This window comes from Stigmatopora nigra, chromosome 9 (genome assembly GCF_051989575.1).
Source record: "Stigmatopora nigra isolate UIUO_SnigA chromosome 9, RoL_Snig_1.1, whole genome shotgun sequence".
NCBI lineage: Eukaryota > Metazoa > Chordata > Actinopteri > Syngnathiformes > Syngnathidae > Stigmatopora > Stigmatopora nigra.
Genome location: NC_135516.1, coordinates 994,652 through 1,019,759, shown reverse-complemented (window position 1 = coordinate 1,019,759; position 25,108 = coordinate 994,652). Strand labels below are relative to the sequence as shown.

General features: G+C 50.0%; 57 pseudogenes; all 57 read left to right on the top strand.

Moving 5' to 3' along the window:
• The first annotated feature begins 251 nt into the window (after positions 1-251).
• On the top strand, positions 252-396 carry LOC144202484 (5.8S ribosomal RNA; annotated as a pseudogene).
• An 11,106-nt stretch (positions 397-11,502) lies between these two features.
• On the top strand, positions 11,503-11,622 carry LOC144202324 (5S ribosomal RNA; annotated as a pseudogene).
• Positions 11,623-11,679: 57 nt separating this feature from the next.
• On the top strand, positions 11,680-11,799 carry LOC144202420 (5S ribosomal RNA; annotated as a pseudogene).
• A 56-nt stretch (positions 11,800-11,855) lies between these two features.
• On the top strand, positions 11,856-11,975 carry LOC144202394 (5S ribosomal RNA; annotated as a pseudogene).
• A 57-nt stretch (positions 11,976-12,032) lies between these two features.
• On the top strand, positions 12,033-12,153 carry LOC144202357 (5S ribosomal RNA; annotated as a pseudogene).
• Positions 12,154-12,371: 218 nt separating this feature from the next.
• LOC144202457 (5S ribosomal RNA) lies at positions 12,372-12,491 on the top strand (annotated as a pseudogene).
• A 56-nt stretch (positions 12,492-12,547) lies between these two features.
• On the top strand, positions 12,548-12,667 carry LOC144202443 (5S ribosomal RNA; annotated as a pseudogene).
• Positions 12,668-12,724: 57 nt separating this feature from the next.
• On the top strand, positions 12,725-12,844 carry LOC144202238 (5S ribosomal RNA; annotated as a pseudogene).
• A 235-nt stretch (positions 12,845-13,079) lies between these two features.
• Positions 13,080-13,199, top strand: LOC144202336 (5S ribosomal RNA; annotated as a pseudogene).
• Positions 13,200-13,431: 232 nt separating this feature from the next.
• LOC144202243 (5S ribosomal RNA) lies at positions 13,432-13,551 on the top strand (annotated as a pseudogene).
• A 232-nt stretch (positions 13,552-13,783) lies between these two features.
• LOC144202250 (5S ribosomal RNA) lies at positions 13,784-13,903 on the top strand (annotated as a pseudogene).
• A 57-nt stretch (positions 13,904-13,960) lies between these two features.
• LOC144202239 (5S ribosomal RNA) lies at positions 13,961-14,080 on the top strand (annotated as a pseudogene).
• Positions 14,081-14,483: 403 nt separating this feature from the next.
• LOC144202493 (5S ribosomal RNA) lies at positions 14,484-14,603 on the top strand (annotated as a pseudogene).
• A 55-nt stretch (positions 14,604-14,658) lies between these two features.
• On the top strand, positions 14,659-14,778 carry LOC144202310 (5S ribosomal RNA; annotated as a pseudogene).
• Positions 14,779-14,833: 55 nt separating this feature from the next.
• LOC144202370 (5S ribosomal RNA) lies at positions 14,834-14,953 on the top strand (annotated as a pseudogene).
• A 56-nt stretch (positions 14,954-15,009) lies between these two features.
• On the top strand, positions 15,010-15,129 carry LOC144202296 (5S ribosomal RNA; annotated as a pseudogene).
• An 809-nt stretch (positions 15,130-15,938) lies between these two features.
• LOC144202356 (5S ribosomal RNA) lies at positions 15,939-16,058 on the top strand (annotated as a pseudogene).
• A 234-nt stretch (positions 16,059-16,292) lies between these two features.
• LOC144202456 (5S ribosomal RNA) lies at positions 16,293-16,413 on the top strand (annotated as a pseudogene).
• A 57-nt stretch (positions 16,414-16,470) lies between these two features.
• LOC144202297 (5S ribosomal RNA) lies at positions 16,471-16,590 on the top strand (annotated as a pseudogene).
• Positions 16,591-16,999: 409 nt separating this feature from the next.
• Positions 17,000-17,119, top strand: LOC144202440 (5S ribosomal RNA; annotated as a pseudogene).
• A 58-nt stretch (positions 17,120-17,177) lies between these two features.
• LOC144202496 (5S ribosomal RNA) lies at positions 17,178-17,297 on the top strand (annotated as a pseudogene).
• A 56-nt stretch (positions 17,298-17,353) lies between these two features.
• Positions 17,354-17,473, top strand: LOC144202473 (5S ribosomal RNA; annotated as a pseudogene).
• Positions 17,474-17,530: 57 nt separating this feature from the next.
• On the top strand, positions 17,531-17,651 carry LOC144202291 (5S ribosomal RNA; annotated as a pseudogene).
• A 234-nt stretch (positions 17,652-17,885) lies between these two features.
• Positions 17,886-18,005, top strand: LOC144202254 (5S ribosomal RNA; annotated as a pseudogene).
• A 57-nt stretch (positions 18,006-18,062) lies between these two features.
• LOC144202309 (5S ribosomal RNA) lies at positions 18,063-18,182 on the top strand (annotated as a pseudogene).
• Positions 18,183-18,414: 232 nt separating this feature from the next.
• LOC144202289 (5S ribosomal RNA) lies at positions 18,415-18,534 on the top strand (annotated as a pseudogene).
• Positions 18,535-18,767: 233 nt separating this feature from the next.
• Positions 18,768-18,887, top strand: LOC144202419 (5S ribosomal RNA; annotated as a pseudogene).
• Positions 18,888-18,944: 57 nt separating this feature from the next.
• Positions 18,945-19,064, top strand: LOC144202339 (5S ribosomal RNA; annotated as a pseudogene).
• A 57-nt stretch (positions 19,065-19,121) lies between these two features.
• Positions 19,122-19,241, top strand: LOC144202385 (5S ribosomal RNA; annotated as a pseudogene).
• Positions 19,242-19,299: 58 nt separating this feature from the next.
• On the top strand, positions 19,300-19,419 carry LOC144202269 (5S ribosomal RNA; annotated as a pseudogene).
• Positions 19,420-19,475: 56 nt separating this feature from the next.
• LOC144202327 (5S ribosomal RNA) lies at positions 19,476-19,594 on the top strand (annotated as a pseudogene).
• Positions 19,595-19,651: 57 nt separating this feature from the next.
• On the top strand, positions 19,652-19,771 carry LOC144202355 (5S ribosomal RNA; annotated as a pseudogene).
• Positions 19,772-19,828: 57 nt separating this feature from the next.
• LOC144202314 (5S ribosomal RNA) lies at positions 19,829-19,947 on the top strand (annotated as a pseudogene).
• A 56-nt stretch (positions 19,948-20,003) lies between these two features.
• Positions 20,004-20,123, top strand: LOC144202368 (5S ribosomal RNA; annotated as a pseudogene).
• Positions 20,124-20,355: 232 nt separating this feature from the next.
• LOC144202422 (5S ribosomal RNA) lies at positions 20,356-20,475 on the top strand (annotated as a pseudogene).
• Positions 20,476-20,532: 57 nt separating this feature from the next.
• Positions 20,533-20,652, top strand: LOC144202428 (5S ribosomal RNA; annotated as a pseudogene).
• A 58-nt stretch (positions 20,653-20,710) lies between these two features.
• Positions 20,711-20,830, top strand: LOC144202248 (5S ribosomal RNA; annotated as a pseudogene).
• Positions 20,831-20,886: 56 nt separating this feature from the next.
• LOC144202472 (5S ribosomal RNA) lies at positions 20,887-21,006 on the top strand (annotated as a pseudogene).
• A 57-nt stretch (positions 21,007-21,063) lies between these two features.
• LOC144202290 (5S ribosomal RNA) lies at positions 21,064-21,184 on the top strand (annotated as a pseudogene).
• A 57-nt stretch (positions 21,185-21,241) lies between these two features.
• On the top strand, positions 21,242-21,361 carry LOC144202462 (5S ribosomal RNA; annotated as a pseudogene).
• A 57-nt stretch (positions 21,362-21,418) lies between these two features.
• On the top strand, positions 21,419-21,538 carry LOC144202477 (5S ribosomal RNA; annotated as a pseudogene).
• Positions 21,539-21,595: 57 nt separating this feature from the next.
• LOC144202439 (5S ribosomal RNA) lies at positions 21,596-21,715 on the top strand (annotated as a pseudogene).
• A 56-nt stretch (positions 21,716-21,771) lies between these two features.
• Positions 21,772-21,891, top strand: LOC144202390 (5S ribosomal RNA; annotated as a pseudogene).
• A 56-nt stretch (positions 21,892-21,947) lies between these two features.
• Positions 21,948-22,057, top strand: LOC144202426 (5S ribosomal RNA; annotated as a pseudogene).
• A 413-nt stretch (positions 22,058-22,470) lies between these two features.
• On the top strand, positions 22,471-22,590 carry LOC144202251 (5S ribosomal RNA; annotated as a pseudogene).
• Positions 22,591-22,647: 57 nt separating this feature from the next.
• On the top strand, positions 22,648-22,767 carry LOC144202342 (5S ribosomal RNA; annotated as a pseudogene).
• Positions 22,768-23,000: 233 nt separating this feature from the next.
• On the top strand, positions 23,001-23,120 carry LOC144202427 (5S ribosomal RNA; annotated as a pseudogene).
• A 57-nt stretch (positions 23,121-23,177) lies between these two features.
• LOC144202447 (5S ribosomal RNA) lies at positions 23,178-23,297 on the top strand (annotated as a pseudogene).
• Positions 23,298-23,355: 58 nt separating this feature from the next.
• On the top strand, positions 23,356-23,475 carry LOC144202455 (5S ribosomal RNA; annotated as a pseudogene).
• A 56-nt stretch (positions 23,476-23,531) lies between these two features.
• Positions 23,532-23,650, top strand: LOC144202403 (5S ribosomal RNA; annotated as a pseudogene).
• A 57-nt stretch (positions 23,651-23,707) lies between these two features.
• LOC144202354 (5S ribosomal RNA) lies at positions 23,708-23,827 on the top strand (annotated as a pseudogene).
• Positions 23,828-24,059: 232 nt separating this feature from the next.
• On the top strand, positions 24,060-24,179 carry LOC144202362 (5S ribosomal RNA; annotated as a pseudogene).
• Positions 24,180-24,237: 58 nt separating this feature from the next.
• LOC144202295 (5S ribosomal RNA) lies at positions 24,238-24,357 on the top strand (annotated as a pseudogene).
• Positions 24,358-24,413: 56 nt separating this feature from the next.
• LOC144202471 (5S ribosomal RNA) lies at positions 24,414-24,533 on the top strand (annotated as a pseudogene).
• Positions 24,534-24,590: 57 nt separating this feature from the next.
• Positions 24,591-24,711, top strand: LOC144202288 (5S ribosomal RNA; annotated as a pseudogene).
• Positions 24,712-24,768: 57 nt separating this feature from the next.
• LOC144202411 (5S ribosomal RNA) lies at positions 24,769-24,888 on the top strand (annotated as a pseudogene).
• A 57-nt stretch (positions 24,889-24,945) lies between these two features.
• On the top strand, positions 24,946-25,065 carry LOC144202497 (5S ribosomal RNA; annotated as a pseudogene).
• The last annotated feature ends 43 nt before the right edge of the window (positions 25,066-25,108 follow it).

Here is a 25,108-nt window from a genome sequence, read left to right as displayed (position 1 = left end):
ATGAACCTAGGATGGGGGGAGCTCTTGGTCGACCTTAGGCCCCCCCGCCTATCCTAGCCAAATAAGGGGTGGAAAAACCGTGCCCGTCTTACGAGCAATAGACCTTCCGATGCTTTGCCAACCTTAGGACTGGGCCTTCCGAAATCATGAACCAAGGCAGGTGTCTCAAAATCAAATCTCCACATAAAAAGGTGGTGGGGTAGAGGGGGGCTTACCCGGGGCGGCACCTGGAGATTGGGAGGCACCTAGACAACTCTCAGCGGTGGATCTCTCGGATCGTGCGTCGATGAAGAACGCAGCTAGCTACGAGAACTAATGTGAATGGCAGGACACATTGATCATCGACACTTTGAGCGCAACTCGCGGCCCCGGGTCCCTCCCACGACTGGGGTGTTTCCAGCGCACGCCCCCGACCCCCCTAAGTGAAGCCTGAGACGGGGCTCGTCCACACCCGTACTGAGAAGTGGTCGAGAGAGCGAGATTTCGGGGGACATGTTATGAGAGAGACATGTCGTTGAGATCCACAAAGACCTCACAGTCCGCGGTCACGGGCGGTCATTTGGATAGTAACCACCGCCCCGTGAATGTCCCTCCGCACTGAATGGACTGGTTCCGAGGCAAAAGCAACACGGACCGAAGGCGCCGGCGCGAGGTGTGTGGACGCCCGCGTCAGGAGGGCGATAACCGAAAAATAAAAAAGGATCTCCTCTCCAAATATCAATCGATCGAACCGCGGCTTCTTCTGGTTCTGACCTCAGATCAGACGGGGCAACCCGCTGAATTTAAGCATACTACTAAGCGGAGTAAAAGAAACTATCGAGGATTCCCCTAGTAGCGGCGAGCGAAGAGGGAAAAGCCCAGCGCTGAATCCGCGGCCCTTGGCAGGTCGGGGACATGTGGCGTAAGAAAGGTACCACTCACTTGGCACTGCTCGGCGGGCCCGAGTCCTTCTGATGGAGGCTCTTCCCATAGACGGTGTGAGGCCAGTAGCGGTCCCCGGCGTGTCTGAGATGGTACCTTTCCGGAGTCGGGTTGTTTGGGAATGCAGCCCAAAGAGGGTGGTAAACTCCATCTAAGGCTAAATACAGGCACGAGACTGATAGACAACAAGTACCATAAGGGAAAGTTGAAAAGAACTTTGAAGAGAGAGTTCAACAGGGCGTGAAACCGTTGAGAGGTAAATGGATGGGGACCACGCAGTCCGTGCGGGGGATTCAACCCGGCGGTGGCAGGGTGTATGACGTAGTCCGGCGGTCCTTGCGGTGGATCTTCCTGGTGATTTGGGTCAGGCGTTCCCCCGGGTACGCCTGCTCCTGCCATCGACGGGGACCATCGCCCCCGGTCAGTAGGCATCGCCCGCCGGGCGCATTTCCCCCGTCGCGGTGCACCGCGACCGACTCAGGTTCGGCCGGGAGGGGACAGTGGCGACGATGGCATGAGGAGCGCGGATCGGATCAGTCAGTCAGGTCCCGTAACCCACCAAGGTCGTAGGGGCACCGTGATGAAGATTCTTGAACCATTTGTCTCCATTTCTCTTGGTCGCGGGCGACTACTTGCGTTGCGTTGAGGCCATATCCCGTCCACTCCTTGATATTGTCCGTCCACAATTTCCTCTGGCCACCTCGTCTGCGTTTGCCATTGACATTTCCTTGGAGAATGACTTTGGAAATTCCATTACCCCTGACGACCTGGCCGTACCACTTGAGCTTCTTCTTCTTTACGATTGACAGGAGGTCTTCATACTTGTCTACATGAGCAGTAATTTGTGAAATATATTTGTATTCTTATATTTAGTCTTGCACCCTTTTCACTATGCTGTATTAAAAGTTACTAGAATAGAATTTAGCTTACACCTATTGGTTAAAATGTGCACTACACCTTTTGCACTACACCTCCTTCATTTGTATTAACGCCTCCCATTTTTATGACTTGTCTTATCTCTAATAAAACCAGGTTGTTTGTAGGGAGTTGCCAGGAATTCCAAACGGTCATTCAGGAAGATAGACCATCTTTCTGATCTGGCTATCCTGGCTTTCCTCCTTCATATGAAGTGGTTTAAATTCTCATCACGACTGGCTGTGTGTTTCCTCTGCTCCGATATTATTGAATGTATATGGTCTTAAACCTGACATTTTCTGGTGCCGAAACCCGGGAGATTCATTTCTGAATTTCTCGGGCCGCGGTGGACTGAAAGCCGAGAATTACTGACGTCAGCCCTCTTACTTTGGAAGAGGGGGCCTTTTCGGTCGATCGCGGCCCGTTTGAAGAAAGGAACCCGGCGGAGAAAGAGAAGGCAGGCAGACGGTAGGTGCATTTAAAAATTTATATATAACAGGGCTAGTGAAATCCCGTTTTTCCATTCGTGAAAGAGTCGAAGAAAAACGCTCCAATAGTGGGAGATAAGGGATGCATACATGTGAGGATTACGTATGTTGTTAAGAAAATTAAAATAGAAACGTAAGGTATGCAACGGATGAATGCTTAGTCGGCAAACTAAGTGTTTCCAAGAGGTGTGCCAGTGACGCAGCGTTTATCCTATGGCGGGGGTTAGAGTCCCCCCTTTGTGAAAAGGATTTCACAGATTGTTCAAAATAAGGGAAACCTTCCAAAAATAATGCACTCGATGAGTAAAAAGCGCTAAATAAAAAGTAATCATTATATAGAGATATAATAAAAACGGAAGTACGCCGTGACGCGCGCAGGCCTTGCAAAATAAAAGAATAACGGTTATAAAGTCGACGTAGACGGATAAATAGGATATTAACGTTATTGAAAAGATAACAAATTAGTTGGGACGTCCCTAAAAAATCCTAGAGAAATATATTAATAATGTAACACTTGACCATTGCGTAAAAAATTAAAAAATAATAAAAAACATTAAAAACCAAAGAACGAGAGGAAAAAAGCACCTAAAAAGGGCTCTGGGAATAGTAAAGAATATCCAAATGATGTGAAATCCATGCAAAGACATTTTCCTGACAATTGCGCCCATATAGGAGAATGGACCAAAAAGAACCATGCAAATGGTTGGGGGGGGGGGATTGTTCTTTGAACCTTTGCAAACTATTCAAAGGAATTTAGAAGTAAAAAAAAGCTGTAAACAAAGGGAAAAAGCAATAAAAAATATGTAAGCAGCTAGAAGATATTAAAGTTTGGATAGAACAAGCAACTAAACGAGAAGAACAAAGATCTGAGAAGAAAATCAAAAGGGCTGAACAAAGAAACACAATGGCCACCGTGGTTGTTGGGCCCGGTGAAGAAACAACAGCAAGAAGCCCACTTTACGATCAGCCCCCCTTCACAGACACTCCACACCCAACATTCCAAGCACCCCTGGTGCGGACAAAAAGAGGGGGGTCGCCCAGTGTTCCTCCTGCTCCTTTCACACCTCTCAAGGAACAAAGCATATGGCATGGAAAACTACCCCAAGATGGAGTCGGAGAAGAAGACCCTGAGCATGTAAATGCCACTACAGGTATGAACCGAAATCACTTGGGTCCGATTGTCTCCCCACAGATGCAGACGAGAGCACAAAGAGAAAGAAGGGAAGAAGGACAACTCTACCCTTCAAGGGAAAGTTCACCCACACGACTCAGATGACCTAACGCAGTCAGTAGAAGGAGTCCTGGCCCGAGTGCGAGAGACCTGGCGCCCAACGCCATGTTAGGATAAAATCAGGGCCACAAGACAAGAACCAGGAGAAGGAGTTCATAAATTCAGAGCAAGATTTGAGGAAGTTTTCAAAACCCATAGTGGGATTCCAGAAGACCAGAATGAGCAAGGGGTGCACCAAGCCCAACTAAGACAAACATTTATGGAAGGGCTCCAGCCCGAAATCAAAGGTTTCGTACAAAAATACTGTATCACACACCGAACCTCGCCCATGATTCAACTCATGGAGTGGGTGATTCATGCTGAAGAGAGACACCGCCAAAAACAGGCAAGCTCGGGAATTAATGCTCTAACCCAAGCCATGGCCCCATTGGTGGACCAAGACTCATCACAAATGTTCTACCAACTTGGGCGTGGGAAGGGAAGAGGTCGAGGAAGACTAGGCCGATCAAAATGGACATATAAAGATGACAGGTGTTACAACTGTGGTAAAAAGGGACATTTTAGTAGAGAATGCAAGGCTCCACCCAGGGGGAACATGAGACCTCCACGATATAACCCTGAAAACGAATATTGAGAATGACTCCAGAAGAAAGAGGGACAGAAGCCTGACACTGAAGAGGAAACTGAAGAAAGCGATAGGGTGGACGAAGAAACCCCCTGCTCGCCAGCAGAAGTGTTAGACTTAACCGAAATCATTTCCACCCTATGTGAAAAAGACAACAAACCATTCTACACCCTACTGGTAGGACAAACACAAACACCAGTAAAATTTTTATGCGACACTGGAGCAGATAAATCAGTTATCAAAGATAATGTACCTGGATTGATACCAGGGAAGGAGTGGATCACTGTGATAGGAGCAGGAGGACACACGGAGCTGTTGAGGAAGTCGAGAAAAACAAATGTAACAGATGAAAATGGGCGAAACCATGAAGCAAAGTTCGTCCTGAGTAAGAACTGTCCTGTGAACCTCCTGGGAAGAGATCTTCTCCTTAAACTGGAAATTTGCCTTATTCCCACAGAAGATGGCATGAAACCAGTCCACAGGTGGGAGGAAGCAGGGATTCAAGTGGTTGAAGGTCAAGAGGAGCCTCATACGTTCTACTCCCTGGATTTAACAACACAAGAGCCCTCATCTGTAGTCAAACATTTGAAATCCAAAGTTGAAAATGTGGATGGAAGCACAAACCCACTGGCCATTACACATCACTGTGAAATTTGGGAAAGCTAGAACAGGATTTGTTAAACAATTTGAGCGACTGGGACCACAACCTGTTCGACTGGAGTACCTGTATTCAACAGCAGATGGAGACGCAGCCGCCACGGTAGACTTGCCAGCTCAAGTAAAAAAACTGCTACAGTTTGATATAACACCCCATGTGTCCATAAAGAGGAAACCTCACAGGCCCTGGAAGGACCTGGGATGCATGGTGCAGTTCCTGGAGAGCAGAAGTGAGGAGTCGTGGTCGCATCAGACTCCCACAATCAGCATACTAACAAACACCTCATATGGGACAGTCACAAGACAGAAGTTGAAGTGGATGACTCGAGCAAATCCAAGAACACACTTGACTGCGTGACAAGATTACATACTCCTACAAGCTGAAGATTTCCCTACAGTCCCAAGTACACTGTGGGCCAAATCAAAAGCAGACGTAGGAAAAATGAACACAGCAAAAGAGGTAAGAATTCAACCCAAGACTTCATTCCGACCAAGAGCCAAACAATATGCCCTCAAACCAGATGCTATAGATGGCATCAGACCAGTAATTAAAGAAATGCTCGAAGCAGGTATTCTAATTGAAAGTCCAACAAGCGAATGCAACACTCCCATCTTTCCCGTGAAGAAAGCAGAGACGGGTAAATGGAGATTGGTCCAAGATTTAAGACAGGTCAATACAGCAGTGCAAACAAGAGCACCCTGTGTTCCAGACCCACATACACTGTTGAATGAGTTAAAACCACATCAAAAATTCTTTACAGTAATTGACCTAAGCAATGCATTTTTCTCTATTCCATTACACAAAACGGCCCAAGGCTGGTTTGGTTTCACGTTTGAGGGAATCAAATACACATACACAAGGCTGCCACAGGGGTTCTGTGACAGCCCTACAATATTCTCACAAGAGATCGCAGCATGCATCAGTCAACATGAACATAAAGACACCAAACAGATCCTAGTATATGTAGACGGTATACTGGTAGCCAGTCCCACAGAAGAGGAGAATAAAGAAGAATCCATCAGATTATTCAAGGATCTAGAGCGAACTGGCAACAAGGCGTCACTGACAAAACTGCAGTACTGCCAGGAGTCAGTCACCTTCCTGGGACATCGGGTCTCACAGGAAGGAAGACAGCTAACAGATGGAAGACGAGAAGCCATCCAACAATGTCCGAAACCGCAGACAAAAAAGCAAATGATGGCCTTCTTAGGCCTAACTAACTACTGTCGGAGCTGGATTCCAAACTATGCAGAGCTAACTCAGCCACTGCTAAGCATGATTTATGCTACTGAGATGACAATGAGGGATCCAGTAACATGGACTGAAGAAGGGAATCGAACATTCCTAGAAGTAAAACAGCAAATTTTGGAATCAGGAGTCCTAGCACTTCCTGACTACGAGAAACCATTCACCCAAACGGTGACTTGCAAAGAGACTTTCATGACATCAGTGTTATTACAACCATATGGAACAAAGATGAGACCAGTAGCGTTCTACTCAAAACGACTGGACCCAGTTGCAGCTGCTCTACCTTCGTGTGTACGAGCAGTGTGTGCAGCAGCATTAGCCGTCCAGATGACAGCTGAACTTGTACTGTTTCATCCACTCACACTCCTAGTCCCCCATGAAGTGGATCTACTGATAACACAAACTAAAATGTCATTTCTGTCACCAGCAAGACACCTAGCCATGACAGCTACACTGTTATCGCAACCCCATCTCACCATCAAGCGATGCAATACCTTGAACCCAGCAACGCTGATACCAACTGAAGAAGACGGAGATCCACACCAATGTGATGAAAGGACCAGCGAAAGCTGCAAACCTAGACCAGATCTTAAAGACACTCCTATTCCAGACAGCACCTATGTATATGTAGATGGATCAGCATCCAAATCAGAACAAGGGAAAAATCAAGTAGGATTCGCAGTCGTCACAGACAACGAAGCCTTATGTGCAGAAAAACTGCCATCTAATCTCTCAGCTCAAGCTGCAGAAATTATAGCGTTAACAAAGGCATGCACATTGTTTAAAAGTAAAAAAGTCACAATTTATACAGACAGCCAATATGCACACTCCACTCTACATGTATTTGCTGCACAATGGAAGAGGAGAGGGATGAAAACATTTACAGGCAAATCAGTAGAACATGCTGAACTGCTAAAACAAATGCTTAATGCAGTACTACTTCCCAGCCATATAGCTGTATGCAAATGTAAGGCACATACTAGAGGCAACGACAGAATTAGTAAAGGGAATGCCAGAGCAGATACAGCAGCTAAAGAAGCAGCACAAACATTTACTGCACAGTATACACAACAACAAAAGAATGAGTCAATCCCAAAAACAGTATTAATTGATATGCAAAACATTGCACCACAAAAAGAAAAAGGATAGATGAAGGTGCAGAACAGTCTGCCGATGGTCGATACACAACAAAAGGCCTACCATGCTTACCAAAGAATTTATTCCAAATGGTAGCAAAACTGAGCCATGGGAAATCTCATGTCTCAACAGGAGGGATGATGGACATGGTACAGCGTGTGTTGCATGTGCCAACAGGTCTAAATACCTACTTTAAATTTTTTTGTAGGAACTGTTTAATTTGTTGCAGACATAACGTGCAAGGTAACCTCAGACCCAAACGGGGCCAATGCCCAAAAGGTACGTACCCTTTTGAAATTATACACATGGATTTTATTGAATTATCCAAAAGCAACCACTATAAACACTGTTTAGTCTTGATTGACTCGTTCTCTAAATGGACTGAAATAGTCCCAGCCAGATCACCAGATGCATTAACGGTGGCGAAAGTCATCTGTAAACACATAATCCCAGAACATGGGATCCCCAGAATCATCTGGAGTGATAATGGCGCTCATTTTGTAAACAACATAGTCCAACAAATGGCAAACCATCTAGGAATAAGTTTAAAAAAAAACACTGCTCGTACCATCCGCAGAGTGCAGGACTGGTAGAGAGAACGAATGGTACGTTAAATTTAAGACTTAAGAAAACCATGGAAGAAACAAAAAAGCCATGGCCAGAATGCCTACCAATTGTTAAAACATATATGCGGATAGTACCAACTAGCTCGGGATTAACACCTTTTGAAATAGTTCATGGGAGACCATTCCAACTCCCCCTATGGGAAGGTGAACCATGGCAGGAAACAAAGGGCGAGGCGGATCCACTCACAGAGTGGATGGTAAAGATGTTTAGAGAAAAACTCGTCCAAGATACATGTAAGCTGCCATTATCCCCTTTGTCCCCCTTGCAGGAGGTGGTGAAGCCTGGTGACCAAATCCTGATCCGAGCCATAAAAAGGAAATCCTGGTCTTCTGCGCGCTGGGAAGGTCTGTTCGTGGTCCAACTCACCACCCCTACAGCGGGAAAGATTGCTGAGAGGTCTACGTGGATTCACCAATCCTCAGGTCAAGGTGGTTCGAAACATAGGGGACTGTGAGTAGACTGCAAGCCGGACGGTACCAAAACCCTTGTCCATGGAACATCATCAGACGTCTACTCACCTGCCCCAAACGCCCCCCGTTTTAACTTTGACATTTCGTAGACTTTGCATTCCCGCGCAATAACCAAAATGAAAGCTGCCGCCACCCTCATCACAGCGACTCTACTATCAGCCGCAACTTGGGCGTGGCTGGATGCCCTGCCCACTGAGACTCGAGCAGGAAATCAAGATGGTCCCATACTACTGTTGAAAAAAAGGGTGAAGTGGTATGAAAAGAACAATCCAAAAAATAATTTTGAAGAAAATATGTGGTATAATTTCATGGTATTTTACCCCACCAGTATATCCCAAGTCAATCGACCCCTATACCTATAACACCTACACACCTCTATGGTATCCCGACATACTGAGATCACGGTATCTAGAAGGTGTATCTGTAGTTCTCGAGGTTGATGCCACTGTACCACCTTTAACAGGTAGAAAGTTCACAAGGCTTTTGAACTATAATTGGACAGATCTAGTTATGTTAAACAACATCCCATACCCACGTAATATTAGGGCAGTGTGTTTCGCTAGTAATATGACATTCTGGGGTAGGTCCAGACCAGTAGGAGAAGTCCCCATGAAGTACTGCAGTCAGGTAATTACCCCGTGCACGCGAAACACCACTAACAAAGATCAGTTCAATGCCACAGGAGCGCCCCCGGGTGCCACCTGCAGGGACTATTACACTCTCCCTGATGTAATGGGCACTGATCCCCAAGATGATGGGTATTGGATGTGTGGGTATACAGTATATTTGGGTTTGCCCAGAGCATGGAATGGTCGCTGTGCAATGGTGCAGATGGTTCAAAATGCATTCCTTTTAAGGGGAGTGAAAATACCAGTAAGATTTAAGAGATTTATACCTGTACAATTTAAACCACATGATTCAATTTGGGGTAGTGATGTCCCTGATGATCACAAATTATGGTCCACCTCCGAGAAAGTCATACTGTCACTACTTCCACAGATTGGAGTGGGTAAAGTTATGCTCCGTGTAGAAACATTGAATTATCGGATGGGACTGTTTATTAACCAAACTGTCAAGGCTCTACAGGGCATAGCAGATGAATTACAAGCCCTTAGAGAAATGGAGCTCCAAGACCGTATGGTCTTGGATTTAATAACAGCCAAGGATGGAGGTGTGTGCGCCATAGTCGGAGAACACTGTTGTACTTTCATCCCAGATGAAACCGGTGACGAAGGTAACATTACTCATGCAATAGAGGAGATGAAAGCCTTGGCCAACACTATGGCCCAGGATCACTCAGCCATAGGTGCATCACTTTGGTCATGGTTAATATCCGGGTTGTGGTTCGCGATTCTGGTTAAATTTTTAACACCATTACTTGCAATTATGTTACTCTTCTGTATTTTTTCAATGTGTATAATTCCGTGTATAAAAACTGTGGTTCGAAATACTATCCAGCATACGCTGGTAGCTTACAGCGACATACAGTATCACCGCATGACATGCCGTAATGAAGATTCTCCCACCATTTTGAAGTGCGACGAGTAACGGTATGTCGAGTCATGCGGGTAATTGTACATGTCTTAACTTCATAACTGTGTTCGCTCATAAAGAGGGACACAGAGGGATTTTCTTATATAACCTTAAAACTACCTCACGTTTTTCACCTGTGCCTTCACAAATGACTTTATTGTTTTCCATACTCTTTAGTGCCTTGGTAGGAGGGATTAAAATTGATGTTAAATGAAAATTCTTTCAAAGTTACTAAAGGGGGGAAATGTGAAGTATGAATGTATTTTATGCTTATTATTATAATGTCTTTTGTTTTATATAGTGTAGTCACTGGAATAGAATTTTGCACGACCTAGTGGTAACTCCCGTCACGACCTCCTTTAGTTAGGGGGCGTGCTATCTATCACGAAACCCCCATTTCTTTGTGTACTTTCCCGCCTTAAATTTGTCTCTGTCACATGATCCTGTGCTATTAAAACCAGGTTGTTTGTAGGGAGTTGCCAGGAATTCCAAACGGTCATTCAGGAAGATAGACCATCTGCTCTGGCTATTCTGGCGTCCTCCTTCATATGAAGTGGTTTAAATTCTCATCACGACTGGCTCTGTGTTTCCTCTGCTCCGATATTATTGAATGTATATGGTCTTAAACCTGACACATACCACCCTGAAAAGGCCCGATCTCGTCCTATCTCGGAAGCCAAGCTTCGTTCGGGCCTGGTTAGTACCTGTTTGGGAGACCGCTTGGGAATACCAGGTGCTGTGAGCATCATGCCCTGCATCTTTTTCGACATTTCATGGGTGTCCATCTGCTGGTGTAGCCCCGCTCACGGCTATACCACCATGAAAAGGCCCGATCTCGTCCAATCTCAGAAGCCAAGCATCGTTCGGGCGTGGTTAGTACCTCTTTGGGAGACCACTTGGGAATACCAGGTGCTCTGGGCATTATGTCCCAGATCTTTTTTCGACATTTCATGGGTGTCCATCTGCTGGAGCATTACCGCTCACGGCCATACCACCCTGAAAAGGCCCGATCTCGTCCGATCTCGGAAGTCAAGCATGGTTAGTACCTGTTTGGGAGACCGCTTAGGAATACCAGGTGCCGTGAGCATCATGCCCCGCATCTTTTTCAACATTTCATGGGTGTCCATCTGGTAGTGCAGTACCGCTCACGGCCATACCACCCTGAAAAGGCCCGATCTCTTCCGATCTCGGAAGTCAAGCATGGTTAGTACCTGTTTGGGAGACCACTTGGGAATACCAGGTGCCGTGAGCATCATGCCCCGCATCTTTTTCGACATTTCATGGGTGTCCATCTGCTAGTGCAGTACTGCTCACGGCCATACCACCCTGAAGAGGCCCGATCTCGTCCGATCTCGGAAGCCAAGCATGGTTAGTACCTGTTTGGGAGACTGCTTGGGAATACCAGGTGCCGTGAGCATCATGCCCCGCATCTTTTTCGACATTTCATGGGTGTCCATCTGCTGGTTCGGCAACGTTCACGGCTATATCACCATGAAAAGTCCCAATCTCGTCCGATCTCAGAAGCCAAGCATCGTTCGGGCCTGGTTAGTACCTGTTGGGAGACCGCTTGGGAATACAAGGTGCTGTGAGCATCAAGTCCCAGATCTTTTTTCGACATTTCATGGGTGTCCATCTGCTTGTGCAGTACCGCTCACAGCCTTACCACCCTGAAAAGGCCCGATCTCGTCCGATCTCGGAAGCCAAGCATGGTTCGGGCCTGGTTAGTACCTGTTTGGGAGACCGCTTGGGAATACCAGGTGCTGTGAGCATCATGTCCAAGATCTTTTTTCGACATTTCATGGGTGTCCATCTGCTGGCACAGTACCACTCACGGCCATACCACCCTGAAAAGGCCCGCTCTCGTCCGGTCTCGGAAGCCAAGCATGGTTCGGGCCTGGTTAGTACCCGTTTGGGAGACCGCTTGGGTATACCAGGTACTGTGAGCATCATGTCCCGGATCTTTTTCGACATTTTATGGGTGTCCATCTGCCATTGCAGTACCGCTCACAGCCATACCACCCTGAAAAGGCCCGATCTCGTCCGATCTCGGAAGCCAAGCATGGTTCGGGCCTGGTTAGTACCCATTTGGGAGACCGCTTGGGAATACCAGGTGCTGTGCGCCTCATGTCCCAGATCTTTTTTCGACATTTCATGGGTGTCCATGTGCTGGTACTGTACCGTTCACGGCCATATCAACCCTGAAAAGGCCAGATCTCGTCCGATTTCGGAAGCCAAGCATTGTTCGGGCCTGGTTAGTACCTGTTTGGGAGACCGCTTGGGAATACCAGGTGCTGTGAGCATCATGTCCCAGATCTTTTTTCGACATTTCATGGGTGTCCATCTGCTAATGCAGTACCGCTCACGGCCATACTACCCTGAAAAGGCCCGATCTTGTCCGATCTCAGAAGCCAAGCATGATTCTGTTTGGGAGACCGCTTGGGAATACCTGGTGCTGTGAGCATCATGTCCCAGATCTTTTTTCGACATTTCATGGGTGTCCATCAGCAAGTACAATACCGCTCACGGCCATACCACCCTGACAAGGCCCGATCTCGTCTGATCTCGGAAGCCAAGCATGATTTGGACCTGGTTAGTACCTGTTTGGGAGACAGCTTGGGAATACCTGGTCCTGTGAGCATCATGCCCCGCTTCTTTTTCAACATTTCATGGGTGTCCATCTGCTGGAGCATTACCGCTCACGGCCATACCACCCTGAAAAGGCCCTATCTTGTCCGATCTCGGAAGCCAAGCATTGTTCGGGCCTGTTTAGTACCTGTTTGGGAGACCGCTTGGGAATACCAGGTACTGTGAGCATCATGTCCCAGATCTTTTTTCGACATTTCATGGGTGCCCATCTGCTGGTGCAGTACCGCTCACGGCCATACCACCCTGAAAAGGCCCTATCTCGTCTGACCTCGGAATCCAAGCATTGTTCGGGCCTGGTTAGTACCTGTTTGGGAGACCGCTTGGGAATACCAGGTGCTGTGAGCATCATGTCCCGGATCATTTTTTGACATTTCATGGGTGTCCATCTGCTGGCACAGTACCGCTCATGGCCAGACCACCCTGAAAAGGCCCGATCTCGTCTAATCTCGGAAGCCAAGCATGATTCGTGCCTGGGTAGTACCTGTTTGGGAGACTGCTTGGGGAATACCAGGTACTGTGAGCATCATGTCCCAGATCTTTTTTCGACATTTCATGGGTGCCCATCTGCTGGTGCAGTACCGCTCACGGCCATACCACCCTGAAAAGGCCCGATCTCGCCCGATCTCGGAAGCCAAGCATGGTTCGGGCCTGGTTAGTACCTGTTTGGGAGACCGCTTGGGAATACCAGGTGCTGTGAGCATCATGTCCCAGATCATTTTTCGACATTTCATGGGTGTCCATCTGCTGGCGCAGTACCGCTCACGGCCAGACCACCCTGAAAAGGCCCTATCTCGTCCGTTCTCGGGATCCAAGCATGGTTCGTGCCTGGTTAGTACCCGTTTGGGAGACCGCTTGGGTATACCAGGTGCTGTGAGCATCATGTCCCAGATTTTTTTGACATTTCATGGGTGTCCATCTGCTGGCGCAGTACCGCTCACGGCCAGACCACCCTGAAAAGGCCCTATCTCGTCTGATCTCGGAATCCAAGCATTGTTCGGGCCTGGTTAGTACCTAGTTGGGAGACCGCTTGGGAATACCAGGTGCTGTGAGCATCATGCCCCGCATCTTTTTCGACATTTCATGGGTGTCCATCTGCTAGTGCAGTACCGCTCACGGCCATACCACCCTGAAAAGGCCCGATCTTGACCGATCCCGAAAGCCAAGCATGGTTCGGGCCTGGTTAGTACATGTTTGGGAGACCGCTTGGGAATTCCAGATGCTGTGAGCATCATGCCCCGGATCTTTTTCGACATTTTATGGGTGTCCATCTCCTGGCGCAGTACCGCTCACGGCCATACAACCCTGAAAAGGCCCGATCTCGTCTGATCTCGGAAGCCAAGCATGATTCGGGCCTGCGTAGTACCTGTTTGGGAGACCGCTTGGGAATACCAGGTGCTGTGAGCATCATGTCCCAGATCATTTTTCGACATTTCATGGGTGTCCATCTGCTGGCGCAGTACCGCTCACGGCCAGACCACCCTGAAAAGGCCCGATCTCGCCTGATCTCGGAATCCAAGCATTGTTCGGGCCTGGTTAGTACCTATTTGGGAGACCGCTTGGGAATACCAGGTGCTGTGAGCATCATGCCCCGCATCTTTTTCGACATTTCATGGGTGTCCATCTGCTGGCGCAGTACCGCACGCGGTCATACCACCGTGAAAAGGCCCGATCTCGGAAGCCAAGCCTGGTTCGGGCGGCCTGGTTCGTACCTGTTTTGGAGACCGCTTGGGAATACCAGGTGCTGTGAGCATCATGTCCCAGATCTTATTTCGACATTTCATGGGTGTCCATCTGCTGGGACAGTACCGCTCGCGGCCATACCACCCTGATAAGGCCCGATCTCGTCCAATCCCGGAAGCCAAGCATGGTTCGGGCCTGGTTAGTACCTGTTTAGGAGATCGCTTGGGAATACCAGGTACTTTGGGCATCATGTCCCAGATCTTTTTTCGACATTTCATGGGTGTCCATCTGCAGGCATTGTACCGCTCACAGCCATACCACCCTGAAAAGGCCTGATCTCGTCCGTTCTCGGAATCCAAGCATGGTTCGGGCCTGGTTAGTACCCGTTTGGGAGACCGCTTGGGTATACCAGGTGCTGTGAGCATCATGTCCCAGATTTTTTTGACATTTCATGGGTGTCCATCTGCTGGGGCATTACGCCTCACTGCCATACCACCCTGAAAAGGCCTGATCTCGTCCGATCTCGGAAGTCAAGCATGGTTCGGGCCTGGTTAGTACCTGTTTGGGAGACCGCTTGGGAATACCAGGTTTTGTGAGCATCATGCCCCGCATCTTTTTCGACATTTTATGGGTGTCCATCTGCTACTGCAGTCTACTCACGGCCTTACCACCCTGAAAAGGCCCGATCTTGACCGATCTCGGAAGCCAAGCATGGTTCGGGCCTGCTTAGTACCTGTTTGGGAGACCGCTTGGGAATACCAGGTGCTGTGAGCATCATGCCCCGGATCTTTTTCGACATTTTATGGGTGTCCATCTCCTGGCGCAGTACCGCTCACGGCCATACAACCCTGAAAAGGCCCGATCTCGTCTGATCTCGGAAGACAAGCATGATTCGGGCTTGCGTAGTACCTGTTTGGGAGACCGCTTGGGAATACCAGGTGCTGTGAGCATCATGTCCCAGATCTTTTTTCGACATTTCATGGGTGTCCATCTGCTGAGACAGTACCGCTCACGGCCATACCACCCTGAAAAGGCCCGATCTCGTCCAATCCCGGAAGCCAAGCATGGTTCAGGCCTGGTTAGTACCTGTTTAGGAGATCGCTTGGGAATACCAGGTACTTTGGGCATCATGACCCAGATCTTTTTTCGACATTTCATGGGTGTCCATCTGCTGGCGTTGTTGTTGTTGTTGTTGCACTACAAGCGCCTGAGGATTGCCCTCAGATAGCGCTAGAGTTGCCACTGGAACGCGGGTTATTTCATCCGGGGGGTAGTCGGAGGTGAGGGGCAGTCAAATGTCTCCGGCTGGATGAAAAACGTAGGGTGCCACGTTCCTTGTTGGCAGCTCTGAGTGGTATTTGTTGGAATTCGCAGGCCGCGGCGAGCGGCCTCTCAGGAGACACCACGTGAAGGTTTCCAACTTTGTCTCCCTCTGCTGGCGTTGAACCGCTCACAGCCATACCACCCTGAAAAGGCCTGATCTTGTCTGATCTCGGAAGCCAAGCATGGTTTGGCCTGGTGAACATTTTTTTCAATAAAAAGCCTTACTATATACATGGACCCTTTCTTAAACAAGCCTGGCAGGCCTAGATTTTGGGTCATCCTTCCTTGGGTCACATGCGGAATTGACAGTAACGTGCAGACTGATGTACGAGCGAGTACCTGTTTGGGTGTCCGCTTGGGAATACCAGGTGCTGTGAGCATCATGCCCAGATCTTTTTTCGACATTTCATGGGTAGCCATCTGCTAATGCAGTACCGCTCATGGCCATACTACCCTGAAAAGGCCCGATCTTGTCCGATCTCGGAAGCCAAGCATGGTTTGGGCCTGGTTAGTACCTGTTTGGGAGACTGCTTGGGAATACCAGGTCCTGTGAGCATCATGCCCCGCTTCTTTTTCAACATTTCATGGGTGTCCATCTGCTGGAGCATTACCGCGTTACGGCCAGACCAACCTGAAAAGGCCCTATCTCGTCCGATCTTGGAAGCCAAGTATTGTTCGGGCCTGTTTAGTACCTGTTTGGGAGACCGCTTGGGAATACATGGTACTGTGAGCATCGTGTCCCAGATCCTTTTTCGACATTTCATGGGTGTCCATCTGCTGGCGCAGTACCGCTCACGGCCATACCACCCTGAAAAGGCCCGATCTCGTCTGACCTCGGAATCCAAGCATGATTCGTGCCTGGGTAGTACCTGTTTGGGAGACTGCTTGGGGAATACCAGGTACTGTGAGCATCATGTCCCAGATCTTTTTTCGACATTTCATGGGTGCCCATCTGCTGGTGCAGTACCGCTCACGGCCATACCACCCTGAAAAGGCCCGACCTCGCCCGATCTCGGAAGCCAAGCATGGTTCGGGCCTGGTTAGTACCCGTTTGGGAGTCCGCTTGGGTATACCAGGTGCTGTGAGCATCATGTCCCAGATTTTTTTGACATTTCATGGGTGTCCATCTGCTGGCGCAGTACCGCTCACGGCCAGACAACCCTGAAAAGGCCCTATCTCGTCTGATCTCGGAATCCAAGCATTGTTCGGGCCTGGTTAGTACCTGTTTGGGAGAACGCTTGGGAATACCAGGTACGGTGAGCATCATGTCCCAGATCTTTTTTCGACATTTCATGGGTGTCCATCTCCTAGTACAGTACTGCTCACGGCCATACCACCCTGAAAAGGCCTGATCTCATCTGATCTTGGAAGCCAAGCATGGTTCGGGCCTTGGTAGAACCTGTTTGGGAGACCACTTGGGAATAGGGGGTACTGTGAGCATCATGTCCCAGATCTTTTTTCGACATTTCATGGGTGCCCATCTGCTGGTGCAGTACCGCTCACGGCCATACCAACCTGAAAAGGCCCGATCTCGTCCGATCTCGGAAGCCAAGCATGGTTCGGTCCTGGTTAGTACCTGTTTGGGAGACCCCTTGGGAATACCAGGTGCTGTGGGCATCATGTCCCAGATCTTTTTTTCGACATTTCATGGGTGTCCATCTGCTGGCGCAGTACCACTTACGGCCATACCACCCTGAAAAGGCCCGATCTCGTCCGGTCTCGGAAGCCAAGCATGGTTCGGTCCTGGTTAGTACCTGTTTGGGAGACCCCTTGGGAATACCAGGTGCTGTGAGCATCATGCCCCGGACTTTTTTCGACATTTTATGGGTGTCCATCTGCCAGTGCAGTACCGCTCACGGCCATACCACCCTGAAAAGGCCCGATCTCGTCCGATCTCGGAAGTCAACTATTGTTCGGGCCTGGTTAGTACCTGTTTGGGAGACCGCTTGGGAATACCAGGTGCTGTGAGCCTCATGTCCCAGATCTTTTTTCGACATTTCATGGGTGTCCATGTGCTGGTACTGTACCGCTCACGGCCATATCAACCCTGAAAAGGCCCGATCTCGTCCGATCTCGGAAGCCAAGCATTGTTCGGGCCTGGTTAGTACCTGTTTGGAAGACCGCTTGGGAATACCAGGTGCTGGGAGCATCATGTCCCAGATCTTTTTTCGACATTTCATGGGTGTCCATCTGCTAATGCAGTACCGCTCACGGCCATACTACCCTGAAAAGGCCCGATCTCGTCTGATCTCGGTAGCCAAGCATGATTCGGGCCTGGGTAGTAACTGTTTGGGAGAACGCTTGGGAATACCAGGTACGGTGAGCATCATGTCCCAGATCTTTTTTCGACATTTCATGGGTGTCCATCTCCTAGTACAGTACTGCTCACGGCCATACCACCCTGAAAAGGCCCGATCTCATCTGATCTCGGAAGCCAAGCATGGTTCGGGCCTGGATAGTACCTGTTTGGGAGACCGCTTGGGAATACCAGGTACTGTGAGCATCATGCCCCAGATCTTTTTTCGACATTTCATGGGTGTCCATCTGCTGGGGCATTACGCCTCACTGCCATACCACCCTGAAAAGGCCTGATCTCGTCCGATCTCGGAAGTCAAGCATGGTTCGGGCCTGGTTAGTACCTGTTTGGGAGACCGCTTGGGAATACCAGGTTTTGTGAGCATCATGCCCCGCATCTTTTTCGACATTTTATGGGTGTCCATCTGCTACTGCAGTACCGCTCACGGCCTTAACACCCTGAAAAGGCCCGATCTTGACCGATCTTGGAAGCCAAGCATGGTTCGGGCCTGCTTAGTACATGTTTGGGAGACCGCTTGGGAATACCAGGTGCTGTGAGCATCATGCCCCGGATCTTTTTCGACATTTTATGGGTGTCCATCTGCCAGTGGAGTACCGCTCACGGCCATACCACCCTGAAAAGGCCCGATCTCGTCCGATCTCGGAAGCCAAGCATGGTTCGGGCCTGGTTAGTACCTGTTTGGGAGACTGCTTGGGAATACCAGGTGCTGTGAGCATCATGTCCCAGATCATTTTTCGACATTTCATGGGTGTCCATCTGCTGGCGCAGTACCGCTCACGGCCAGACCACCCTGAAAAGGCCCTATCTCGCCTGATTTCGAAATCCAAGCATTGTTCGGGCCTACTTAGTACATGTTTTGGAGACCGCTTGAGAATACCAGGTGCTGTGAGCATCATGCCCCGGATCTTTTTCGACATTTTATGGGTGTCCATCTCCTGGCATAGTACCGCTCACGGCCATACAACCCTGAAAAGGCCCGATCTCGTCTGATCTCGGAAGCCAAGCATGATTCGGGCCTGGGTAGTACCTTTTTGGGAGACCGCTTGGGGTTACCAGGTGCTGTGAGCATCATGTCCCAGATCATTTTTCGACATTTCATGGGTGTCCATCTGCTGGCGCAGTACCGCTCACGGCCAGACCACCCTGAAAAGGCCCTATCTCGTCTGATCTCGGAATCCAAGCATTGTTCGGGCCTGGTTAGTACCTGTTTGGGAGACCACTTGGGAATACCAGGTACTGTGAGCATCATGTCCCAGATCTTTTTTCGACATTTCATGGGTGCCCATCTGCTGGTGCAGTACCGCTCACGGCCATACCAACCTGAAAAGGCCCGATCTCGTCCGATCTTGGAAGCCAAGCATGGTTTGGTCCTGGTTATTACCTGTTTGGGAGACCCCTTGGGAATACCAGCTGCTGTGAGCATCATGTCCCAGATCTTTTTTTCGACATTTCATGGGTGTCCATCTGCTGGCGCAGTACCACTTACGGCCATACCACCCTGAAAAGGCCCGATCTCGTCCGGTCTCGGAAGCCACGCATGGTTCGGGCCCGGTTAGTACCTGTTTGGGAGACCGCTTGGGAATACCAGGTGCTGTGAGCATCATGCCCCGGATTTTTTTCGACATTTTATGGGTGTCCATCTGCCAGTGCAGTACCGCTCACGGCCATACCACCCTGAAAAGGCCCGATCTCGTCCGATCTCGGAAGTCAACTATTGTTCGGGCTGGTTAGTACCTGTTTGGGAGACCGCTTGGGAATACCAGGTGCTGTGAGCATCATGTCCCAGATCTTTTTTCGACATTTCATGGGTGTCCATCTGCTAATGCAGTACCGCTCACGGCCATACTACCCTGAAAAGGCCCGATCTTGTCCGATCTCGGAAGCCAAGCATGATTCGGGCCTGGTTAGTATCTGTTTGGGAGCCCGCTTGGGAATACCTGGTGCTGTGAGCTACATGTCCCAGATTTTTTTTCGACATTTCATGGGTGTCCTTTAGCAGGCACGATACCGTTCACGGCCATACCACCCTGACAAGGCCCGATCTCGTCTGATATCGGAAGCCAAGCATGGTTTGGGCCTGTTAGTACCTGTTTGGGAGACCGCTTGGGAATACCAGGTGCTGTGAGCATCATGCCCCGGATTTTTTTCGACATTTCATGGGTGTCCATCTGCTGGCGCAGTACCACTTACGGCCATACCACCCTGAAAAGGCCCGATCTCGTCCGGTCTCGGAAGCCACGCATGGTTCGGGCCTGGTTAGTACCCGTTTGGGAGACCGCTTGGGTATACCAGGTGCTGTGAGCATCATGTCCCAGATTTTTTTGACATTTCATGGGTGTCCATCTGCTGGCGCAGTACCGCTCACGGCCAGACAACCCTGAAAAGGCCCTATCTCGTCTGATCTCGGAATCCAAGCATTGTTCGGGCCTGGTTAGTACCTGTTTGGGAGAACGCTTGGGAATACCAGGTACGGTGAGCATCATGTCCCAGATCTTTTTTCGACATTTCATGGGTGTCCATCTCCTAGTACAGTACTGCTCACGGCCATACCACCCTGAAAAGGCCTGATCTCATCTGATCTTGGAAGCCAAGCATGGTTCGGGCCTTGGTAGAACCTGTTTGGGAGACCACTTGGGAATACCAGGTACTGTGAGCATCATGTCCCAGATCTTTTTTCGACATTTCATGGGTGCCCATCTGCTGGTGCAGTACCGCTCACGGCCATACCAACCTGAAAAGGCCCGATCTCGTCCGATCTCGGAAGCCAAGCATGGTTCGGTCCTGGTTAGTACCTGTTTGGGAGACCCCTTGGGAATACCAGGTGCTGTGGGCATCATGTCCCAGATCTTTTTTTCGACATTTCATGGGTGTCCATCTGCTGGCGCAGTACCACTTACGGCCATACCACCCTGAAAAGGCCCGATCTCGTCCGGTCTCGGAAGCCACGCATGGTTCGGGCCTGGTTAGTACCTGTTTGGGAGACCGCTTGGGAATACCAGGTGCTGTGAGCATCATGCCCCGGATTTTTTTCGACATTTTATGGGTGTCCATCTGCCAGTGCAGTACCGCTCACGGCCATACCACCCTGAAAAGGCCCGATCTCGTCCGATCTCGGAAGTCAACTATTGTTCGGGCCTGGTTAGTACCTGTTTGGGAGACCGCTTGGGAATACCAGGTGCTGTGAGCCTCATGTCCCAGATCTTTTTTCGACATTTCATGGGTGTCCATGTGCTGGTACTGTACCGCTCACGGCCATATCAACCCTGAAAAGGCCCGATCTCGTCCGATCTCGGAAGCCAAGCATTGTTCGGGCCTGGTTAGTACCTGTTTGGAAGACCGCTTGGGAATACCAGGTGCTGGGAGCATCATGTCCCAGATCTTTTTTCGACATTTCATGGGTGTCCATCTGCTAATGCAGTACCGCTCACGGCCATACTACCCTGAAAAGGCCCGATCTCGTCTGATCTCGGTAGCCAAGCATGATTCGGGCCTGGGTAGTACCTGTTTGGGAGAACGCTTGGGAATACCAGGTACGGTGAGCATCATGTCCCAGATCTTTTTTCGACATTTCATGGGTGTCCATCTCCTAGTACAGTACTGCTCACGGCCATACCACCCTGAAAAGGCCCGATCTCATCTGATCTCGGAAGCCAAGCATGGTTTGGGCCTGGGTAGTACCTGTTTGGGAGACCGCTTGGGAATACCAGGTACTGTGAGCATCATGCCCCAGATCTTTTTTCGACATTTCATGGGTGTCCATCTGCTGGGGCATTACGCCTCACTGCCATACCACCCTGAAAAGGCCTGATCTCGTCCGATCTCGGAAGTCAAGCATGGTTCGGGCCTGGTTAGTTCCTGTTTGGGAGACCGCTTGGGAATACCAGGTTTTGTGAGCATCATGCCCCGCATCTTTTTCGACATTTTATGGGTGTCCATCTGCTACTGCAGTACCGCTCACGGCCTTACCACCCTGAAAAGGCCCGATCTTGACCGATCTCGGAAGCCAAGCATGGTTCGGGCCTGCTTAGTACATGTTTGGGAGACCGCTTGGGAATACCAGGTGCTGTGAGCATCATGCCCCGGATCTTTTTCGACATTTTATGGGTGTCCATCTGCCAGTGGAGTACCGCTCACGGCCATACCACCCTGAAAAGGCCCGATCTCGGAAGCCAAGCATGGTTCGGGCCTGGTTAGTACCTGTTTGGGAGACTGCTTGGGAATACCAGGTGCTGTGAGCATCATGTCCCAGATCATTTTTCGACATTTCATGGGTGTCCATCTGCTGGCGCAGTACCGCTCACGGCCAGACCACCCTGAAAAGGCCCTATCTCGCCTGATTTCGGAACCCAAGCATTGTTCGGGCCTGGTTAGTACCCATTTGGGAGACCGCTTGGGAATACCAGGTGCTGTGAGCATCATGCCCCGCATCTTTTTCGACATTTCATGGGTGTCCATCTGCTGGCGCAGTACCGCACCCGGTCATACCACCGTGAAAAGGCCCGATCTCGTCCGATCTCGGAAGCCAAGCCTGGTTCGGGCGGGCCTGGTTCGTACCTGTTTTGGAGACCGCTTGGGAATACCAGGTGCTGTGAGCATCATGCCCCGGATCTTTTTCGACATTTTATGGGTGTCCATCTCCTAGCGTAGTACTGCTCACGGCCATACCACCCTGAAAAGGCCCTATCTCGTCTGATCTCGGAATCCAAGCATTGTTCGGGCCTGGTTAGTACCTGTTTGGGAGACCACTTGGGAATACCAGGTACTGTGAGCATCATGTCCCAGATCTTTTTTCGACATTTCATGGGTGCCCATCTGCTGGTGCAGTACCGCTCACGGCCATACCAACCTGAAAAGGCCCGATCTCGTCCGATCTCGGAAACCAAGCATGGTTCGGGCCTGGTTAGTACCTGTCTGGGAGACCGCTTGGGAATACCAGGTGCTGTGAGCATCATGCCCCGGATTTTTTTCGACATTCTATGGGTGTCCATCCACCAGTGCAGTACCGCTCACGGCCAAACCACCCTGAAAAGGCCCGATCTCGTCCGATCTCGGAAGCCAACTATTGTTCGCGCCTGGTTAGTACCTGTTTGGGAGACCGCTTGGGGTTACCAGGTGCTGTGAGCATCATGTCCCAGATCATTTTTCGACATTTCATGGGTGTCCATCTGCTGGCGCAGTACCGCTCACGGCCAGACCACCCTGAAAAGGCCCTATCTTGTCTGATCTCGGAATCCAAGCATTGTTCGGGCCTGGTTAGTACCTGTTTGGGAGACCACTTGGGAATACCAGGTACTGTGAGCATCATGTCCCAGATCTTTTTTCGACATTTCATGGGTGCCCATCTGCTGGTGCAGTACCGCTCACGGCCATACCAACCTGAAAAGGCCTGATCTCGTCCGATCTTGGAAGCCAAGCATGGTTTGGTCCTGGTTATTACCTGTTTGGGAGACCCCTTGGGAATACCAGCTGCTGTGAGCATCATGTCCCAGATCTTTTTTTCGACATTTCATGGGTGTCCATCTGCTGGCGCAGTACCACTTACGGCCATACCACCCTGAAAAGGCCGGATCTCGTCCGGTCTCGGAAGCCACGCATGGTTCGGGCCCGGTTAGTACCTGTTTGGGAGACCGCTTGGGAATAACAGGTGCTGTGAGCATCATGCCCCGGATTTTTTTCGACATTTTATGGGTGTCCATCTGCCAGTGCAGTACCGCTCACGGCCATACCACCCTGAAAAGGCCCGATCTCGTTCGATCTCGGAAGTCAACTATTGTTCGGGCTGGTTAGTACCTGTTTGGGAGACCGCTTGGGAATGCCAGGTGCTGTGAGCATCATGTCCCAGATCTTTTTTCGACATTTCATGGGTGTCCATCTGCTAATGCAGTACCGCTCACGGCCATACTACCCTGAAAAGGCCCGATCTTGTCCGATCTCGGAAGCCAAGCATGATTCGGGCCTGGTTAGTATCTGTTTGGGAGCCCGCTTGGGAATACCTGGTGCTGTGAGCTACATGTCCCAGATTTTTTTACGACATTTCATGGGTGTCCTTTAGCAGGCACGATACCGTTCACGGCCATACCACCCTGACAAGGCCCGATCTCGTCTGATATCGGAAGCCAAGCATGGTTTGGGCCTGTTAGTACCTGTTTGGGAGACCGCTTGGGAATACCAGGTCCAGTGAGCATCATGCCCCGCTTCTTTTTCAACATTTCATGGGTGTCCATCTGCTGGAGCATTACCGCTCACGGCCATAGCACCCTGAAAAGGCCCTATCTCGTCCGATCTCGGAAGCCAAGCATGGTTCGGTCCTGGTTAGTACCTGTTTGGGAGACCCCTTGGGAATACCAGGTGCTGTGGGCATCATGTCCCAGATCTTTTTTTCGACATTTCATGGGTGTCCATCTGCTGGCGCAGTACCACTTACGGCCATACCACCCTGAAAAGGCCCGATCTCGTCCGGTCTCGGGAGCCACGCATGGTTCGGGCCTGGTTAGTACCTGTTTGGGAGACCGCTTGGGAATACCAGGTGCTGTGAGCATCATGCCCCGGATTTTTTTCGACATTTTTTGGGTGTCCATCTGCCAGTGCAGTACCGCTCACGGCCATACCACCCTGAAAAGGCCCGATCTCGTCCGATCTCGGAAGTCAACTATTGTTCGGGCCTGGTTAGTACCTGTTTGGGAGACCGCTTGGGAATACCAGGTGCTGTGAGCCTCATGTCCCAGATCTTTTTTCGACATTTCATGGGTGTCCATGTGCTGGTACTGTACCGCTCACGGCCATATCAACCCTGAAAAGGCCCGATCTCGTCCGATCTCGGAAGCCAAGCATTGTTCGGGCCTGGTTAGTACCTGTTTGGAAGACCGCTTGGGAATACCAGGTGCTGGGAGCATCATGTCCCAGATCTTTTTTCGACATTTCATGGGTGTCCATCTGCTAATGCAGTACCGCTCACGGCCATACTACCCTGAAAAGGCCCGATCTCGTCTGATCTCGGAAGCCAAGCATGATTCGGGCCTGGGTAGTACCTGTTTGGGAGAACGCTTGGGAATACCAGGTACGGTGAGCATCATGTCCCAGATCTTTTTTCGACATTTCATGGGTGTCCATCTCCTAGTACAGTACTGCTCACGGCCATACCACCCTGAAAAGGCCCGATCTCATCTGATCTCGGAAGCCAAGCATGGTTCGGGCCTGGGTAGTACCTGTTTGGGAGACCGCTTGGGAATACCAGGTACTGTGAGCATCGTGCCCCAGATCTTTTTTCGACATTTCATGGGTGTCCATCT